The 20,861-nt window shown below is 38.6% G+C and overlaps 2 pseudogenes; one reads left to right on the top strand and one right to left on the bottom strand.

Moving 5' to 3' along the window:
* The first annotated feature begins 609 nt into the window (after positions 1-609).
* LOC141512060 (ragulator complex protein LAMTOR5 pseudogene) lies at positions 610-899 on the top strand (annotated as a pseudogene).
* An 8,585-nt stretch (positions 900-9,484) lies between these two features.
* LOC141511364 (creatine kinase B-type pseudogene) lies at positions 9,485-19,164 on the bottom strand (annotated as a pseudogene).
* Positions 19,165-20,861: the final 1,697 nt, after the last annotated feature.

The raw sequence follows: 20,861 nt of genomic DNA, 5'->3' as shown, positions 1-20,861 counted from the left end.
ATACATGCAATCAGACAGGGGATCACTATTTTTCAGAAACCTTCCCTTCCTTGAAAATTTAACTCAGTGCCTTTCTTCTTTGATAACCTTCTCTAATCTCTCCATCCCAACCATTAGCTGAAGATGTTCCCCATTTCCCCACATATTTCTGGACAATTTGTTGTGAGCTATGTGACCTTGGGTAAGTCACTTAAATTCTGTCTGTTTCAGTTGGAAATAACAGCGATAATTCCCGAGTTGTTGTAAGGATCAATGAGACACTTTGAAAACTTTAAAGTACCATATAAATGGCAGCTATTATTATTATTATTATTATTAACTGCAATACATTAACTAAGCAGCATCAAAAGATATACAGTAGAAAATATAGATTGGATTTACCTACTTTGTTTCAAAATATTATCCTTCCCTACTCTGCCACCTTTACCTACCCTGTAATTATATAGCAAGAAAATGCCTTATTGCTCATTCATGCTTTTATTATATAATCATAATTGTCAAATATAGGATGGGTGATGGACTGTATATATATGCCATCTGAGGCTCAACCTAATTACATCCTGGTTGACCATAGGATAATGGATGTTTAGGCAGAGAGGTGATGATAACATGGCTCAAGTCCCTGAGACCCTGAAGCAGCACCTTGAGGACATAATGAAAAGCTTATCAATTGTCAGTTTCCAATGCAAGGATTCACAGCGACTGAACCTGAGCTGCCATGGAACCCTGTCAGATGAACATGCCAGGTAATCTCTGTCCTAGCCCAACAAGCAACTAAACAAACTTCTGGCACAACAGACTTTCCTGTGTTCTCTCTAGAGTCAGACAATAGGAATAAAATGATCCAGAAACAGGAAGACATGTTTCCAACTCTGGCAGTGCCTAAAATGGCATCTTGACATCTCAGACTTAGTTTCCAAAAAAAACTGTAGAACTCAAACCAGTCTTTCCATCTCATTTTTTTAACTTTCTCAATTTTTAAGTTCCAGCACTTAAGCCTACCTTACTTCTTTCCTTAACAAATAAAAATTAAATTTAGGTCACAGAAGTTCTCCAAAATCATCTACTAAAATGCAAGGGAGTTATACTCTATATCAGTGGGAGGTCATTCACACTATCAAAACCCAGGATCCTTGAAGCATTGTAGAATTTTCTAATTACAGACTTGGAAGGTACTTTAATGGTCATTTAATCCAGTGCAAAATGCTGTTTTTTTTTTCTGTACATGCCTGTTATCTGCATAAGTGATTTTGTGTGTGTGTGTGTGTGTGTCACAAGGAATAAATTCATTAAGGTCAGAATCATATAATCCTCTTTTCATGATATCAGGAATAATTGGGTACTTAATAAGCATTCTAGTCCCTGATGTGGTTCTATTTGTGGTTAGCAAAAAATTTGAAACAGAGTCCCCCCCCCGAATGGGGGTTGACTGACCAAATATGACATGTGAATGTATAGCAAAGGCCCATGTGTTGCAAAGACTGTCCTCCACCTGTAGCATTAGGTATCTTTGTGTGACTTGAATAGAGTCGGAATAGACATCCCTAGATTCTTCTCCTCATCCACCATTCTCCACAAGAGATATTCTTCCTGCCAGAAGGGGAAACAAAAACTGGGGCTATAGGCCTCTCCTCTGGAATTTATCTATATGTTCCATTAAATATTATTAGAATCAGGTTCAAGTCAACTTCTGATTGCTGTTCAGTTTTGGGGAGGAGGACCCCAAGCTTTATATTCAAGATTTTCTCCCTTTATCACCAGTTTCACAATGCACACCTACCAAATAGCAAAGAAATCCATTTATCCAATTTGTTAGCCAAACAGAATTCAGAGAAAGTATACAGAGATGATTATATATCACACTATACTGAATGAAGGAACTTTCCCCAATGGGGTTAAGGTGACTCAGATCAATTGAGAGAATTCTAGATCTAACCTAATGGGAAACTCCTTAAAGTCTCTAGAATAACAAGCTGGCTATAGAGACATGTTGGAAGACTATCACCTCCTCACTTTTCCCAAAGTCTTCAAAAACCTGAAGTGAGCTTGGCTCCTCCATCTTCTCTCTCAAAGAAGATAGCCAGAAGTCCCAGACCCAAAAGTGACTATAGGGCCTGAATCAGATGGAAAACCATCTCCAGAAAAGCGGCTCATTTTCTGGTGGCAAAGAATTGGAAATGAAGGGGATGCTCATCAGTTGAGGAATTGCCCACAAGTTGTTGGTTGTATATGGTCGTAATGGGGAAATGACAATCATCCTGCTCTTCATTGCTTCCAAAAAATGACTAACATAGAAATATGTTTTAAATGATTGTACTTTTATCACCTATATCAGATATTTGACTTTCTCAGGGAGAGGAGAGAGGAGGGAGGGAGGGAAATTAGAACTCATAATTTTATTTTATTTTATTTTATTTTATTTTATTTTATTTTTTTAGAACTCATTTTAAAAAGTAATGTTAAAAATTTTTAATATGTTTTCAAAAAGAGGGTGAGAGGAGAGGATGGAACAAAAAAAGAGAAAAAGAGAAGAGAAGAAAGGAAGAAGGAAGAAGAATAAAACTTCTTTTTAAAGATACTGAGTAGAACAGTGGATGTATTGAGATCAAGATAGTTGACTTGACTTCAGCATCCATCAGTCTTCCTCTGTTCCACAAAATCACTGAAATACTCAAGTGGAATAGGAGATATACAAATATTTGTCCCATGGAAAGGTTTCTTTTTAAGGTGGATTAGCCCTACCTGATCTAAAATTATATTATAAAGCATCAGTCATCAAAACTGCTTGGTATTGGCTAAGAAATAGAGTGGTGGAGCAGTGGAATAGACTAGGTGCAAAAGAAGGAGACAATTATAGTAACCTGCTGTTTGATAAAGCTAGAGTCCAGCTATTGGGACAAAAACTCTCTCTTTGATAAAACTGCTGGGAAAATTGGAAGTTAGTATGGAAGAAACTTAGATTAGACCAACACCTAACACCCTTTACTAAGATAAGATCCAAATGGTTACAGGATTTAGACATAAAAAACAATACTATAAGCAAATTAGAAGATTAAGGATTAGTTTACCTGTCAGATCTATGGAAAGGGGAGCAGTTTATGACTAAGGAAGAGATGGAGAACATCACCAAAAACAAATTAGATGATTTCAATTACATTAAATTAAAAAGCTTTTGCACAGATAAGACCACTGTAACCAAGATCAAAAGAAATGTAGTAAATTGGGAAACAATCTTTACAACTAATGATTCTGACAAAGAACTCATTTCTAAAATATACAGAGAACTGAGTCATATTTTTTTAAAAAAGCCGTTTCCCAATTGACAAATGGCAATTTACAGATGAGATCAAAGCAATCCATAGCCATATGAAAAATTGCTCTAAATCATTACTTAGAGAAATGCAAATCAAAGCTTCTCTGAGGTATCACCTCATAACCTCTCAGACTGGCCAATATGACCAGAAAGGATAATGATCATTGTTGGAAGGGTTGTGGGAAATCTGGGACACTATTACACTGTTGGTGGAGCTGTGAATTCATCCAACCTTTCTGGAAAGAAATTTGGAACTATGCCCAAAGGGCAACAAAAATGAACATACCCTTTGATCCAGCAATACAGCTACTGGGTCTATACCCTGAAGAGATGATGAAAAAGGGTAAAATTATCACTGGTACAAAAATATTCATAGCAGCCCTGTTTGTGGTGGCAAAGAATTGGAAATCAAGTAAATGTCCTTCAATTGGGGAATGGCTTAACAAACTATGGTATATGTATGTCATGGAACACTATTGTTCTATTAGAAACCAGGAGGGATGGGATTTCAGGGAAGCCTGGAGGGATTTGCATGAACTGATACTGAGTTTGATGAGCAGAACTAGAAAAACACTGTACACCCTAACAGCAACATGGGGGTGATGATCAACCTTGATGGACTCAATCATTCCATCAGTGCAACAATCAGGGATAATTTGGGGCTGTCTGCAATGGAGAATACCATCTGCATCCAGATAAAGAGCCATGGAGTTTGAACAAATTTCAAGGACTATTCCCTTTAATTTAGAAAAAAAAACAGATATCTTATTGTCTGATCTTGTTATCTCTTAGAGTTTTTGTTTCTTCCTTAAGGATGTGATTTCTCTCTCATCACACTCAATTTGGATCAATGTACAACATGGAAACAAAGTAAAGACTGACAGATTGCTTTCCATGGTGGGGGGGGGGGACTTAAGATTGGGAGAAAAATTGTGAAACTCAAAATTCAAATAAAATCTTTAAAAAAAGGTTTCTTTTTGTTTTTGAGTGTACTATGAAATCAATTCCACCAACTATTTTATTTATTTCTTCAAGGAAAACCTACAAACTAATCTAAGTTTTTTATTTCTTCAGATCTAATTTTCAAATAAGAATGTCAAGATTGAAACAAGTTGATTTCTTCAGTAGCATGTTCATTCCTTCTTAAATCAAGGGACAATAATCCTTATTGGGGATTATCTGTTGGAATACCAACAGATAAATTAAAGTTTATAGATGATCTTGAAATGAGAACACCCTTTCTCTCTCTCTCTCCAACTCACCCAGCTACTGCCATTGTAGAAGCAGATAGGACTCCCATAGTGGATTCAGAGACTTTTTATATTTTATTTTGTGGAGTATCTGAGGCAACTTTCTGTCATACTTGGGAAGGGCTATACCAGGCTCAAGGTATTGAGTGAATCCATATCCCCTCAAAATCACAACTCATAAGCCTCTGCCAATGTGATTACCGTAATAATAGCTAGCATTTCCATAGCACTTTAAGGTTTACAAAGTTCTTTATATGGTCTCATTCTATCCTCAAAACCAACATAATTTGGAAGTTAGGTTCCATTGTCTCCAGTGACATAGATAGAAAGTGTCTGAGGCCAGATGTGAACTCATTTGTTCCTGATTCCAGGCCTTGCATGCTATCCACTGCTCCATCTAGTTGCCTCTTTTTTTAATTTTTTTATTTTTTTTAATTCTTTTTTTTTTTAGGTTTTTGCAAGGCAAGTGGGGTTAAGTGGCTTGCCCAAGGCCACACAACTAGGTAATTACTAAGTGTCTGAGGCCGGATTTGAACCCAGGTACTCCTGACTCCAAGGCGGGTGCTTTATCCACTACGCCATCTAGCCGCCCCATAGTTGCCTCTTAACAATGATAATGATGTTAATATTGATATTGATGATGACGATAATGGTGGTGGTGATAGTGCTGTTGATAATAATATGATACTTAGCATAGTTATCAAATGAAAGACATTATACTAAAGGCTTTATTGTTATTTCATTTGATTCTCACAACAATCCTGAGAGGTAGGTGCTACTATTATCTCCATTTTATAGATGAGGAAACTGAGGCAAACAGAGGTTAAGTGACTTGCTCAGTAACAGCTAGCAAGTGTCTAAGACTGAATTTGGATTCAGATCTTCCTATCTGCAGATCCAGCACTCTATCTGCTGGGCTTACCTAAAGAGTAAAGGCTCTCCACTAACCCAAGCTGAATTCCTGTCTTTATGAATATCTATCAGTTAGCCTAGCCTCACTAAGGCTTTCCTATTACATCTTAGTCATTTAGAAAATTCCAGTTGCCCTCCATTTGTTCCCTGAGTTCCTGAGGTCAAAGAATTCACGATCGTATTCTACTAGTGATGAGCCTGTCTATACTTGAGTGGCTGATCTGCAGGAAATACTTTCTCCAGAACCATACTGGAAGCCTTTCTTGCAGAATATTATCTGGCAGAGGTTATTCTCTGCCAGCATAGCCTACGGTCACTTCTGTGAGGCACTGAGTAGAACTTTGTGACCATAGACATACCCCTTACCCCCAAATCCTGCCTTTGGCCATAAATAAAACTAAATCAAGAGTGTATGGATAGTTAGGTGCAATATATCCAGCTAGACCTGGATATATATATATTTCATAGCCTACCATGGTCAAAAAGTCTCATTTTCCTGGACAGATAACATGTGCACCTTTTGTATTCATGCACATGACAAAATTTGGTTGCCCTGAAAAGTTTATCAGTATTGTAAGTCATTTTCATGATGGCATGCAATGAATGATGCTCTCATGCTTTGTCAGTCACCAATGAAGTAAAGCAGGCTCTGTGTATGCTTTTTAGCATGACATTTTCAGCAATATTGTTGAATACTTTCTTTCTTTTTTTTTCTTTTTTTCTTTTTAGGTTTTTGCAAGGCAAACAGGGTTAAGTGGCTCGCCCAAGGCCACACAGCTAGGTAATTATTAAGTGTCTGAGACTGGATTTGAACCCAGGTACTCCTGACTCCAGCGCCAGTGCTTTATCCACTACACCACCTAGCTGTCACCTGTTGAATACTTTCAACAAGAACAGCATGGGGGCAGCTAAGTGGCGCAGTACATAGAGAACCAGCCCTGGAATCAGGAGGGCCTGAGTTCAACTCCAATCTCAGACACTTAATAATTGCGTAGCTGTGTGACCTTGGGCAAGTCACTCAAACAACATTGCCTTAAATAAATAAAAACAAAAATAAAAAAACCAAGAACAGCATTAAGGTCATCTACTGCACAGACAATAAATTACTTAACTTGAAAAGGTTACAAACCAAGATTAAAGTGGAAGAAGAACTGGTGTGTGACTTTTTGTTTGCAGATGATTGTGCATTCAGTATAGCCTCTGGAGCTGAGATGCAGCAAAATATGGAACAATTCTCTGCTGCTTGTGCTAATTTTGATCCAACAATTAACATTAAGAAAACACAGGTTCTCCACCAGCCAGCTCTGCACCATCAATATGTGGAACTGGTTTCAGAAAATGGAGAAATTGTGAATGCTATGGATAAGTTCACTTATGTTGGCAGTATATTTTCCAGGAATGAATACATAGATGATGAGGCTAACTCAGTGCTTGGGAGACTCTAAAGGAAAGTATGGTTATTTGCCACCTGAAAGTCTACCAAGCCATTGTGCTAACCTTATTGTTGTATGTCTGTAAATCTGGATAGTCTACCAGCATTAGGAAACTGAATCAATTCCATTTGAATTGTCTTAGGAAAATTCTGAAAATGACAGGACAAAATAAGGTACTGACACTAAGATCTTTTCTAAAACTGAGCTGCAAAAGCATTCAAATTCTATTGCAAAGGAGGTAACACTTAGGGCAAGACTAAAAGACTATTTTTACATAGAACTCACACATGGAGAGGTGACACATGGAGAACGGCACTCTCAAAATCCTTCTGAAGACTTTTGGAATCACTTGTGAGACAAAGGAGTTGTTGGCATAGGCATGGTGTGCCTATGTCAAAGAAGGTGATATGTTCTATGATCTTTAACTCAAAAGAAACTTGAGATGCTAAACTTTAGAGCTATACCTATTTCCAGTGTTCATATGGACTATTTGTGACCAATCTGTGGTAGAGACTTTGGAGTTTGTATTGGGCTGATCCACCTTAACTGAACACACTCTACCTTGATTCTGCCATAGTGATGTCATTTTGGTCCTCTTCAAGAACAAAGGACAATGGCCTTTATTATAGAAAGAATAGCGAATCTGTTATCTGAGAAAGGTATTTCTTCTCCTCATAAAAAATAGGAGCTCAAATCCCAGCCTACCAGAGTGATAGTTAGAAGGAAGAGTCATAATTGTGTTACCAACCAGACACAAAAATGATAACTGGTCACTAGGAATTCTAACATCTGGATTTTCCAGGTTGAAGGATGAATGGAGGAGGCAATAAGTATGAAATAACTATGCAAAATGAGATAGCCTGAGAAAAAGATAATGGGAGCTGAGGGGGGTTGAGCAACTGGTAGAGTTGCTCATGTTGTATTATCCTTCTTTCTCAAAGAGGACCATGACATCAGGAAAGTGATACTATGACATGCAAGGGAATTGGATTTGTGAGAGAGATCTGTGTAAAGTCACCAGTCTCACTTTCTCCTCCAGAAGCATTTGAGTCCAATGGTCAGATACAGATGAGAATGAATGGAAATGACCCTGGATGCAGTGGGAGATCTTGGCTTTTTAAGCTAGGATCTTTAACTACTCTCAGTTTTGACTGAGGCAACACACATTCAGTGACTAAACCTGGATCAGGAAGAAAATGAGGCAGAGAATGGCCTTTTTTTAACCAAGACGCCTGTCCCAAAAAAAAATCAGTTTGAGAGGGAAGACTCTCAGGCTTTCCAATTCAAAATAGCTTTCTGGTAGGTTAAACAAAAAGCTATAAACTGTGGAGAAGAGAGAAGGTGACCTAAAGGGGCATAAATGACAGCTAAAAGATCAGAACAGGAGACAATGAACTTTAAAGGAGAAGTAGCTTCTGTAAGATGACTTCAGAGGAGGGTGTAAAAGTAGAAATGGGTAGCAAAGAATATACCAATTCTTCCTCCTGGCCTCATGACTTAATTTTTCTCTAGCATATTTTGTTGGTACAATTGATATGAAGTGTTGGACTTAGAGGAAGACTTGGGTTCAAATCCTGCCTCTGAGGCTTACCATATGACCCTGGGAAAGCCTCAGAGCCTAAGTATCCCAATTATAAAGTGACAAAATTTGCATCTTGATATATGCAACTAGGCCCATAATACTCAGAAGCCACTGCCAAGATGCCTACACAATTCCCAAAAAAGTGGGGCACATCTCTTTGTAAAATTGAATTTAGAATCTACTAACTTGCTCAAGTTATATGACTTAATTTTTTTTTTTAATATCAAGTTTTTCATCATTTTCCTTCTTCCATCCTCAGAACTCATACCTGCTTTCTCATCTCTTCCCTGGTGGATTCTTTCCACTGTATCTGTAGGTAGGTTCCCAGACATGTCTGATCCTTATCCAGGAGTATGCTAATAAATGTTTATCAACCAGCTCTCTTAAGGGAGGGGTAATGAACTTATAACACACTTTTAAGTTTCATCTGCACTATTAACATCTTCTCCATCACTTTCTTAAGTCTAGACAATCAACAAAGCATTAAACCAATTCCTGTTTTGTAGCATTTGCTGATTTCTGAGATGTAATTGCTCACACCAAAAATTTAACAGTCCTGACTCTAGAAAACCCCTCTTTATCCCCACCTTTTCCCCATTATTTTTCTTACTCCTTTTCACAGGAAATAACCATCCTACACATGGATATCATTTAAGGAAAGTATTATGATGTAGATAGTAGAAGAAAAGAATAAGCTTCATTTATACCAGCCTGAAAACAGCAAAATAAAAACTGACTAGCCTGGGCAGCTAGATAGCATAATGAATTGTGTTGGATCTAGATTCTGGAAGAACTAAGTTTGAATCCTGTCTTAAACACTTAACTGTCAAATGTGAAGTGCTTTACAAATCTGAAAGTGGCATGTAAAAGCTAGCTGCATTATTGTATTTAGTTAAGTCAATCAAAACAAATTCATAACATTCTAAAATCGAATTTATTTAGACTCCAAACAATCAGAATGCTTATAGAACATATTTTTCTCTATAGTTTGGATAGCAATGCTTCATGTTCAAGGAAAAATTCCAAGATCCCTAGTGCCTTCTGAAATCAGGTAAAGATTAAATTATGTTCCCCAAAATTTTGGTTAACAAACTTCTTTTATTCAAATTCTTTGGAAATTGATCATCTCTAAGTAGTGAAGGACTTTGAGGAATCACAGTGGATAGAGCACCTGGTCTGGAATTAGTAGGACCTGAGTTTAAATCTGACCTTAGATGCTTACTAACTGTGTGACCTTGGATAAGTCACTTCACCTCAATTTGCCTCAATTTTCTCATCTGAAAAATGAACTGGAGAAGAAAATGGTAAACCTCTTCAGTATCTTTGCAAAGAAAACTCCAAATGGGATCATGAAGAATCAAACATGAATATGACTCAATAACAATAAAAAGTGGTGTAGAAGGCTAGTCTTTGTTGGATAGGAAATTCAAGTAATAATATCTTAGGGCCTTTATTTCATCTATAATGTGAGAGAATGTAGTAAATGACCTTCAAGGGGAATTTAAAAATCTAAATCTTATGTACAGTCTCATTCCCCAGTCATCCTAGTATTGAGCTCTCTCTGGTGCTGCCCTTGTAAACTAAATTCAAAGATTGGGTCCCATATCTCACACCTCTCAAATTGGCCTCTATAACTAAAAAGGATAATGATCAGTGTTGGAGGGGATTTGGGAAATCTGGGATACTAATTCATTATTGGTGGAGTTGTGAACTGATCCAAGCTTTCTGAGAGCAATTTGGAATTATGCCCAAAGAGCAATAAAACTATGCATGCCCTCCGACACAGCAATACTACTACTGGGTCTGTATCCTAAAGAGATTATGAAAAAGCTCTTTTTGGAAATTGAGAGGATGACCAACAATTGGGGAATGGCTGAACAAATTGTGGTATACATATGTTATGGAACACTATTGTTCTATAAGAATTCATGAGGCATGGGATTTCAGAAAAGCCTGGAAAGATTTGGCATGAACTGATGCTGAGTGAAATGAGCAGAACCAGAACATTATACACATTAACAATAACAACATGAAGTGATGATCAACCATGTTGAACTTGTTCATTTCAGCAGTACATAATCAAAAACAATTTCAAAGAACTTTTGATGGAAAATACTATCCATCAGGATAGTATGCAAAGGAATTGGATTTATGAAAGAGATCTGTGCAAAGTTTTTAAGCTAGGATCTTTAACTACTCTCAGTTTTGACTGAGGCAACACCCATTCAGTGATTAAACCTGGATCAGGAAGAAAATGAGTCAGAGAATGGCCTTTTTAAACCAAGACCCCTGTCTTTTTATTTTGTTTAGGCCAAAACAATAGTTTATTATTTCTGCATTCAGCAACATCTCAGCCATCAAAAATAAAACTCTAACACCAAAGGATGGAAGGAAGACTTCTCTACAGCATGATTAGGTGGGCTGCATCCAGAGCCCCCCAGGGTGCCACGGGGGGAAAGGATGGTTATTCATTCATCCAATAAATTAGGAAGTTCAGAATTGAGGGGGAAGGGCACAACTGCTCATTTCTGGGCTGGCATAAGGTCATCAATGGACTGCTCCTGCTCCAAATGCTTCTCCATCTCAATGAGCAACTTCACAACATCCACCACCATCTGTACCAGCTCTACCTCAGAGAAGCCCAGTCGGTCAGCATTGGAGACATCAAAGACACCACCCACAGCTGCTGTGTCCACACCCCCTGTCCCCCTCTTCTGCAGCCTCAGCTTCTTCAACACCTCACCAAACTTCTCATGCTTGCTCAGGTGAGGAAGTTTGATATGCACACCTGCTCGTAGGCCTGTACCCAGGTTGGAGGGGCATGTCAGGATATAACCCAGATGAGGATTCCACATGAACTCGTAGTTCTTGGTCTTAAAAAGGGTTTCAATCTGGGTGAGTCCATTGCAGAAGCATGTGAACACCTCCTTCATGTTCCCCCCCCCTTCTGCATAGAGATGACCCTCAGGTGATCTTCCTCATTGATCCAAACCAAAAAGGTCTTGTTGTCATTGTGCCAAATGCCCCTGCCATCAGGCCAGTCTCAGGCCATGCCAGAGGCCAAAAGGAGTGGGGAGACAGGCTTGTCGAAAAGGAAGTGGTCATCAATCAGCTGCTGCTGTTCCTGCTCAGTCATATTCTTCAAAGCATAGTACTTCCCATTCAGGTCACCTTCCAGGCTAGCCAGGGCTTCCACAGAGAGCTTCTCTATGGCCTGGCGCTGGCCCCGGCTACAATGTGGGGGCAGGCAGAATCCTCGGATGCTCCGGCCAGTTCAAACACGAGAGCTCAGCACATAGTTGGGATCCAGGTCATCACCACCCTGCAGATTGTCAGGGTTAAGATCAGTCTTATGCTCATCGGAAGGCTTGTAGCCTCCATGTCGGTCCTCAATGATAGGATCAAACAGTTCCTTGAACACTTCATAGGACTCTTCATCTCCAGTTACAGAGCCCACAGTCATGATGAATGGGTGTCCTGGGTTGTCCATGCCGGTCTGGATGACATCATCCAGAGTGAAGCCGCTGGACGTGGCCTTGTCCCGGAGCTTTTTGTAGAGCTCGAGCATCAGCACCTTGGCCATGTAGTTGTTGTGCGAGGACAGGTCGGGGTATTCCTCCTCGGCCGGGAAGCGCGACTTGAGCATGTTGTGATGTTGTGGCTGTTGGAGAAGGGCATGGCAGCGGGCGGGGACTGCGGAATGCTGCTGCGGCCACTGCGGGCCGGGCCAGCTCAGCTCCGGCGCAGTCACCCGACCCCTGTCTTTTTGAAAAGAACACATTGTTGTTTTTGTCATTCATTCTCCAAGAAGAGAAGGTTGATAACATGGAGGTGGATGCCATGACAAGTGCATGAATTGGATTTGAGTGAGGGGGTGCTGTGCCAAGTCACCAGCCTCAGTTCTCTTCCAGAGCCTTCCAGGTGCAGTGACCAGATATGAATCAGGACAATTGGAGATGACCCTAGATGTGAGAAAAATCAGGGTTAAATGACTTGCCCAAGATTACAGAGCTAGTGTTAAGTGTTTGAAGTCACATTTGAACTTGGGTCCTCTCGACTTCAGGGTTCTATCCACTGTGCCACCTAACTGCCCTTCAGCACACATAGAACCTGAGGGAAAGATGGTAGCCAAGCCTCTGGGGTTGAGAGGGAACTGTGGAGTTTAAATGAAGACTAAAGTTTATGAACTTCAATTTTTAAAAATTGTTTTATGTATTATGTAATTTTATCTCTAATGTTTTCTTTCTGAATCTGATTCTTTTCTCACAACATGTTTGGTTTCATTCTCTGTTTAGCATGGTTACAAATGTAGAGACTATATCGGATTGCTTTCTATGGCGGGGGCGGGGAAGGGAAGGGAAAGGGGGGAGAAAACCTTTCAAAACTTTGCCCAAAAATGATTAGGGGAGGCTAGGTGGAGCAGTGGATAGAAAACTGGTCCTGGAGTCAGGAGGACCTGATTTCAATTCTGCCCTCAGACACTTAATAATTCCATAGCTGTGTGACTTTGGGCATGTCACTTAACCCCATTGCCTTAAATAAATGAAAAAGAAGGAAGGGCAAAAAAAAATGATTGGTTAAAAAATAACATTGTATGCATTTGAGAAAAAAATAAAATACTTATATTTTAAAAAGAAGAAATAACAAATTGATATTTAATTTAATTAAAAAAAAAAAGATTGGGTCCCAGAGGAATGGCTGCTACCTAGGATTCTATAAAGTACCTTACAGAACCTTCTGACACTAAAGGTCATGAGTCCTAGAAATGTGTTACATATTAACAATCAAACAGCAGACTAAATTAGCTCTTAGCAAAGGCATTTAACCAAATGGTATAGTAAGAACAGTAGGAAGGAAAAAAGGAAGGAAGAAAATTTGCTTTAGTCAGGGACAGGAATCTGGTGGAAATTCAATAAATCCAGAAACATTTTTTTGGGGGGGATTAATTAAATGTTTGACCAAACACAGCAGGCAAATGATGTTATAACTATTCAAATGGACCTTGGCAGAATAAAGGCTCCCCACACCAGCTCTAGGTCAGAAGAATGGGGAGCATAGGGAAAGGATAGAATGAGGGAGGAAAGGGTTTTGCTGGATACAATCTGGATCAAAGGATCATAGAGTTTGCAAGGACCCTAGAGGTCATCTAATAAAACTAGCACCTTTACAAATAAGAGAATTGAGATGTAGTTGGAGGATGTGACTTGCCCTACATTACATTGGAAGTAAATGGAAGAGCTTAAATATGAGAAACCAAACCCTGACTTCAAATCCAGTATTCTTTCCACTATACCACAATATAATAGCAACAACAACATAGCATTTAATAAACATTATGTTTATGAATCACTTAAAGGTTGACAAGGAATGTAACTGGAGTCAAGGAAGACATATTCCAGAGTTCAAATCTAATTTCAGACACTTACAAGCTGTGGGACCCTGGGCAGGTCCCATAAGTGTTTGCTTCAGGTTCCTCATTTGTAAAATAAACTGGAGAAGGAAATGGCAAACAACTCTAGTATCTTTGTCCAGAAAAACCCCCAAGGGTTACCAAGAGTCAAACAAGATTGAAAGGCATGAACAACAAACAACAAAAATGTTTACAAAGTATTTTACATGTTACCTTGACCCTCACAAAAACTATTGAGAGGGTCATCTAGGTTATGCAGCGGATAGAATACTGGCTCTGGAGTCAGGAGGACTTGAATTCAAATCTAACATCAGACATTTAATAATTACTTAGCTATGTAAACTTGGGCAAGTCACCTAACCCCATTGCCTTCCAAAAAATAAACTGTTGAGAATGGTGCTATTATTCCTCCTATTTTACAGATGAGGTGAAGAGAAATGTAACAACTTTCTCAGTGTCACACAGAAAGTGTCTGAGGCAGGATTCAAATTTAGGTCTTCCTGAATCCAGATTCAATACTCTTATCTTCTATGCCACCTAGCTATGTCAATTATACATTAGTCAGCAATTAGATTCACCTCTATTATTCTTCTGTGAATTATCTGGCCCAATTTTTTTTCAGTTCTGGGCTTGATTCAAGTTTATTTCTGTTTTTTTTTAAATCTTTTAAAATTTTCCCATAGTAATTAAGAAAATGTTGCATTAAAGGTTGTGTCCTAAAAAATTTTTCCATGGTAATTAAAAAAATTATAAAGAACTTGCACATCAATATATATTTATATATTTTGTGTATGTGTGTATATATGCATAATACAGGTATATAGTACACATAGTAATTACAATTGGGAAGAAAATAAGCATTCATTAAATACCTACTCTTAGCATAGCCAGGCACTATACTAAGTATTTTTACAAATATTATATCATTTGATCACAACTGGAAAATGAGTTGAGCCAAGAATTAAACAGGAATAAGCAAGTTGGTTGGATTGTCTTCAGAAACTTGTAAAATTCCTTTAATGATATCAAACTTCTCCCAGGAACAAAGTCTTTTTAATATCAATAGTCTATAGCTGGAAGTATTGGCACATTTTAAAATTATTTTAATTAAAAATGAGAATCACACAGAGAACTGAGGAGAGATGCATGATAGGTCTAAGTCAGCAATAACATTTAATTAATTAGGGACTTTGAAGAAGAATTCAACTAAAGCATTGCATCAAAAATATGTATGAATAAAACTAAAGCTGGACTGGTGACCTAGCAACCCTCTAGGGATAACAAGTAAGTAATCTGAGTGCTCTATTGGCATCTTTTTGATATAAGAAGAAATTGAGGCAGGTTCCCTTAAGTACTCTGGACAGACCCTTCAGTATGAATTGCAGTATGTGAGTAGACATGGAGGGGTTTGAAGTAAATACATAAATTTGACCACAGACCTATTTAAGTGGCTTTAATTTAACATAAGATAGAAAGTACTGTGGGTCCTAGTGAACTGGATGGTTTGAACATCTAGATGTTTTGCAGATAGCTTAAAGTCAACCTGAAAGAAATTGAAGTCGTTATCTTCCCCCCCCCCCCAAAACCTTCCCCTTTTTCAAATTTCCCTATTATTGTTAGGACATCACCATACCTCTAATCATCTAGGCTTGCCACCCAAGCAAGCATCTTCCTCTATGCCTCATTTACATATCCAATCCCACAGGTCCAATCTGTTGCCAAGCCCTCTTGTTTCTACCTTTGAAATACCTCTTTAATAAGTCCTCTTTCCTTCACTCAGTCTCTCCCTAGTGTGGGCCCTCATGACCTTACTTTGGAATATTGCAATGGCATTTCTAAGTGGGTCTCTCTTCCTCAAATCTTTTCTCAGTTTAGTTCAACTTCCATTCAGTTGCCAAAATTAACCATTTAAAGCCCAGATTTAACCATATAACTTCCTACTCAATAAACTTCAGTAAGCCCCTATTACCTCCAGGTTCAAAAATATGTGGGAGACCCATGTGTTGTAAGGAACATAGGTGCATCATTTTATGGGCTGAAGGGAGCCAAAGCAGATAGCTTTAGCTTCTCATCCCCCTTATCCTTCAAGAGAGATTTTAATTCCTGTCAGGAGGGGAAGCAGAGGGTTTAGGTCAGAAGCTTGGCTATTATCCTCAGATAAAGAGGGTATAGGGCTAAAATTGATAGCTAGATAGAGATTTATATTTATTATATATATTATATGATAATTCATAGTGTCATAAAAATATATCATATTATTATAAATATATACACTCTAAAATATATTGTGAGTGTAGGGGATGAGTTTTGGGGTTCTAACTTCTATTTTTTTAAATTTTTAAAAATTTTTTTATTTATCTTTTCTTTATTCTCATTTTGTACAAATGTTTTTTTACATTAATAAAATATTCTTGTTTACAAGTAAACAAAATACCCCTCCTCCCCTATGAATATAGATAGACTTGCTTGGGCGAAAAAAGTAAAGGGGAGAGAAAAAAAATTAAAATTTAAAAAAATAATAGTAATAATTGTAGGTATGGCCAGGTGGCGCCATGGACGAAGCACCAGCCCTGGAGCCATGAGCACCCGAGCCCATATCCAGTCTCGTAAACCCAACAATCACCCAGCCATGTGACATGCAAACCACCCGATCCCCATTACCCTGCAAAAACCAAAAAGAAGAAAAAAAACCCCAAAATAAAATAAAATAGTAATAATAGTAGGGGTGGCTGGGTGGCAGACAGAGCATTGGCCCTTGAGCCAGGAGCATCTGGGTCCAAATCCAGCCCCAGACACCCAAAGATCACCCTGCTATGTGGCCCCAGGCAGGCCATCCAGCCCCACTTGCCCTGCACCTTCCCCCAAATAATAACAACAAAAAACGTGCTTGAGTCTTTGTTCCAACACCAACAACTCTGTCATGGGTGGATCTCATTCTTTATGATAAGTCCATCACAAAAGTTACTTCCATATTTTTCCAACATTGCCATTGCTGATCGCAACTCCCTCCTTTCTTATTTCTCCACTACCATGTACTCTGTTTTCTCTCTCCTTTCACTCCGACTCTGCTGTAGGGTCGTTGACTGGCTCAGCAGACAGATTCCTGGTCCTGGGGCCAAGAAGCCCTGAGCCCCCATACCACCCCTTAGGCCCAGAATCCACCTGGCCCTATGGTCCTGGGCAGGCCTTCCAATCCCAGACCCTTGCAAGAAGTAAGAAAGAAAATGTGTTACATCTGACCACTCTCCCCCCATGGTCCATCCTCTCCTCCTTTATTCACATCCCCCCTGTCCCCCTTCTCTCCTTCTTACTTCAGATGTCTATACCCCATTGAGTATATATGCTGTTTCCTCTCCTAGTCACCTCTGATGAGATCAAAGGTTCCCTCATTTCCCCTTGCCTCCCCCTTCCATATCATTGCAATAGCTCATTGTAATAAAAAAAATCTTATGTGAAATATCTTGGACTATTCCCTCTCTCCTTTTTCTTTCTCCCATTCCATTTCCCTTTTTTTCTATTGACTCCATTTTTACACCATATTTTATCTTCGAATTCAGCTTTCTCCTGTGCTTCAACTATAAAAGCTCTCTCTACCTGCTCTATTACTGAGAAGGTTCATATGAGTATTATCAGTGTCATTTTTCTATGCAGGAATACATGCAGTTCATCCTCATTAAGTCTCTCATATTTCCCCCCTCTCCTCCAATCTCCATGCTTCACCTGAGTCCTTTATCTGAAGATCAAACCTTCTGTTTAGCTCTGGCCATTCCAAAAGGAACATTTGAAATTCCCCTCTAACTTCTGATTACTGTTTCAATATTAGAGTAAAAGGAAGACTCCCAAGCACTATATCTGAATCTTGACCCCTTTCCCACCAAATCTCAGTTCTACAATGAACACTCATTGCAATTATAAAGAAAACTCATTTATCCAAATGGGTAGAAAACAAAAATCAGAGAAAATATACATAGGAGAATATATAAAGGCAATACTGAATAAAAGGGCTTTCCCATTGGAATCAAGCTAACTCAGATCAAATAAGAAAGAGTCCTAGATCTTAGTGAAGGGGAAACTTCCCAAAGTTTTTAGAGTAGCTGGGTAAATGTGATATTCAAAGAGGGTTGCCACTTCTGATATGAAGGCTTGCTGAGCCCTTTTCAAGGCTGCTCATTCACCTTTGGTATTCACCTACACTCACCTGTAGTTTCAAGAAGCTGTAGTATGTACAGCAACCTCACCCCAGAGTGAAAACCAGATTGAGGGAAACCAAGGGGTCTCAAACCCATTAGGAAGCTAGGGGGGTATCTACACCAAGCATGTGAAGATATCCCCCCCAAAAAATGGACATATGAGAACAATTTGTTCCAATGACTCAGAAGCCCCCCAAATAGTTGCTGTGGAGAACTTAGAACTTGGTCAGGCATCTAAGAGAAATAAGGTCATCTGTTGTATCCTGGACCACTGGCAGTCATCTTGAGTTTTGTCCTGCCACTGGACTTTGATGACTTAGAAAGAGAAAATAAAGTTGACAACTGTACAACTCTACCTCACTTAAATTCAATTCACCTGCAAGTCAAGATATTCGTTTCCTTCAGCAACTTGAAGTGGTTTTGACCTTTTTCATATTCCTTTTCAAAGATGGAAGCCAGAAGCACCCTCTTTCATTCTGCCCAACTGGGTCCCCAACTTCCCTTCCCCCCCCTCCCCGCCCCTTCCATCTCCCCACTCCTTCACAGAGGCAAAGGACATTGATTTCCATCTACACCAATGGGCTTTGGGGCTGCTGCTGTTTAGCTTTTAAAATTCTTCTCAATCTTGCCTCTTCTTATCTTTTCAGTTTCTTTTACTTTTATTCCTCTCTAAGGACACTGTGACCCAGTCACACTGGCTTTCTTGTCCCTCAACACTACCCTCAGTTAATAAAATTCTATCTTTTTCCTGGCTGTCTTCCATGCTGAGAATGACCTCCCTCCTTGTCTCAGTTTCCTGGCTTTCCTGGTTATATTCAGGACTCAGATTAAATTCCAGTTTTCTGGAAGAGGCTTTTCAGTGTCTTCTCCCCATTCCCAACCCTTCCGGCCCTCCCTCTGATATTACCTTAAATTTTTTCTCTCTCCTTCTTTCTCTTCCTTTTTCTTCCTTTCCCCTCCTTTCTTTTCTATCAAACAGTGATGTCTATATATCTTGTTGTTTACATAATATCTCCTTCATTCAAATATTAATTCCCTAAGGACAGGTATTGCTTTTACAAAAAGAAAAATTATTAACTCCCTTACTTGTTTATTTGGTTGGTTGTTGTCCTTTGTTCTCAAAGAAAACCAAGATGACATTACTATGTTGAGGTCAAGGTACAGTGTGTCTGATCATGGCTGATTAGACCAATTTAAGTTCAGAAGGCTCTACCACGGATCAGTAATAGCTTAACAAATGATTTTTGACTTGACAATTTGAGGAAAACCTCAGCTACAAGATTATGGCCAAGTCATTTAACCTCTTGGTGTCCTAGGCACAAAGTTGCATGATCAGTACATTGAATAATTATCATGATCAATTATGGACCTGAAGAGAAAATGAGGAAAAGTATCACCCTTTTTTACTGAGTAGATAGAGTGGAAGAGTGAAATCATATTCCTGAGCTCAATTCCAGCCTCAGATACTTACTAGCTCTGTGTGACCCTGAGCAAGTCACTTAATCCTGTTTGCTTTAGTTTCCTTTTCTGTGAAATGAACTAGAGAAGGAAATGGAAAACCACTCCAGTATCTTTGCAAAGAAAACCCCAAATGGGCTCATGAAGAGTAAGACTGAGGAGGATGATTGAACAGAAATAACAATCACCATTCTTTTGTAAAAGAAGTGAAAGACTATGAGTGTGAGAAGTTGTACATATAGTCACACTACATTATAGTATTGATTGATTTTGCTTAACATTTTCTTTTTGTTAGTAGCAAAGGCTCCCACGAGTTAAGGGGTAGAATTAGAGTATAACTGCAAATGATTATAACATAAACTATATATAAATATATGTGTGAAAGAATATATATACACACACACATATGTGGTATGTATGCATGCATACACAAAAGAATTTATTCTTAATAAATAATAAATTATTATTTTGCAAATAAATTGTAGATATTCCCTAATGCCAGCATTGCATACTGAGTTCCTTAATAATTAAATTATTGATCTAGATGAAAAAGAAATCCATACTACTGTAAATTTCCATTATTTCAAAAAATTAAAATATTTCTATTCTTGATTTGAAGGCCATTGTTTCTCTCTACTGCTACACATAGTATAAACAGTTGAGCTATGTAAGAGGGCTGGACTAGATAAGATTGAGGGTCCCTTTGATTTCTGTGATTCTAGATCTGAATCTGTGATGGAAAATGTCTACAAGGCTATCAAAAAGTTGTTCCCTATTTCATTTTTTTTACTTCAAAGTTTTTTTTATGACTATCAGTCTCTTCCCAACTCTATAAATAAGATATTCTTAATATGTGAAGAGATCATTTACATTACTGGACCCTTGTTAGTAGACCAAAAACATGGGCCTTGCCCACAACTTTCTGTAAGTCCCCTGAGGAAATCAGAAATCTAGAAGAATGAATACTATGTGTGAGTGAGATAAAATAATGGATATTTACTGAGAGTTTTCTCTTCTTTCCTCTTCACATCTCCCATGAGTCAGATGCTTTTACTATCATTTTTTTCTTTACCTGTTTCACATGATGAAGTGACCTTACTCTTTACCAAGGTCAATACCTCAACTTCAAATGATTCCATTTCCATCCCATCTCCTCCAACAGATTGTCCCCTCTGTCATCCCAGATTCTGTCACTTATTTTGAATCTCTGTGCTGACGTTCTTTAAACCTATTCTGCCCTAAACTCTGCTGACCTCCAATCTCACATCTCCTACTGCCATTCAGAAAGCTAGAACTGGACACTCAGTGGGTCT

The sequence above is a fragment of the Macrotis lagotis genome, chromosome 2 (genome assembly GCF_037893015.1).
Source record: "Macrotis lagotis isolate mMagLag1 chromosome 2, bilby.v1.9.chrom.fasta, whole genome shotgun sequence".
Taxonomy (NCBI): domain Eukaryota; kingdom Metazoa; phylum Chordata; class Mammalia; order Peramelemorphia; family Peramelidae; genus Macrotis; species Macrotis lagotis.
This window is presented reverse-complemented; position numbering and strand designations above follow the sequence as displayed.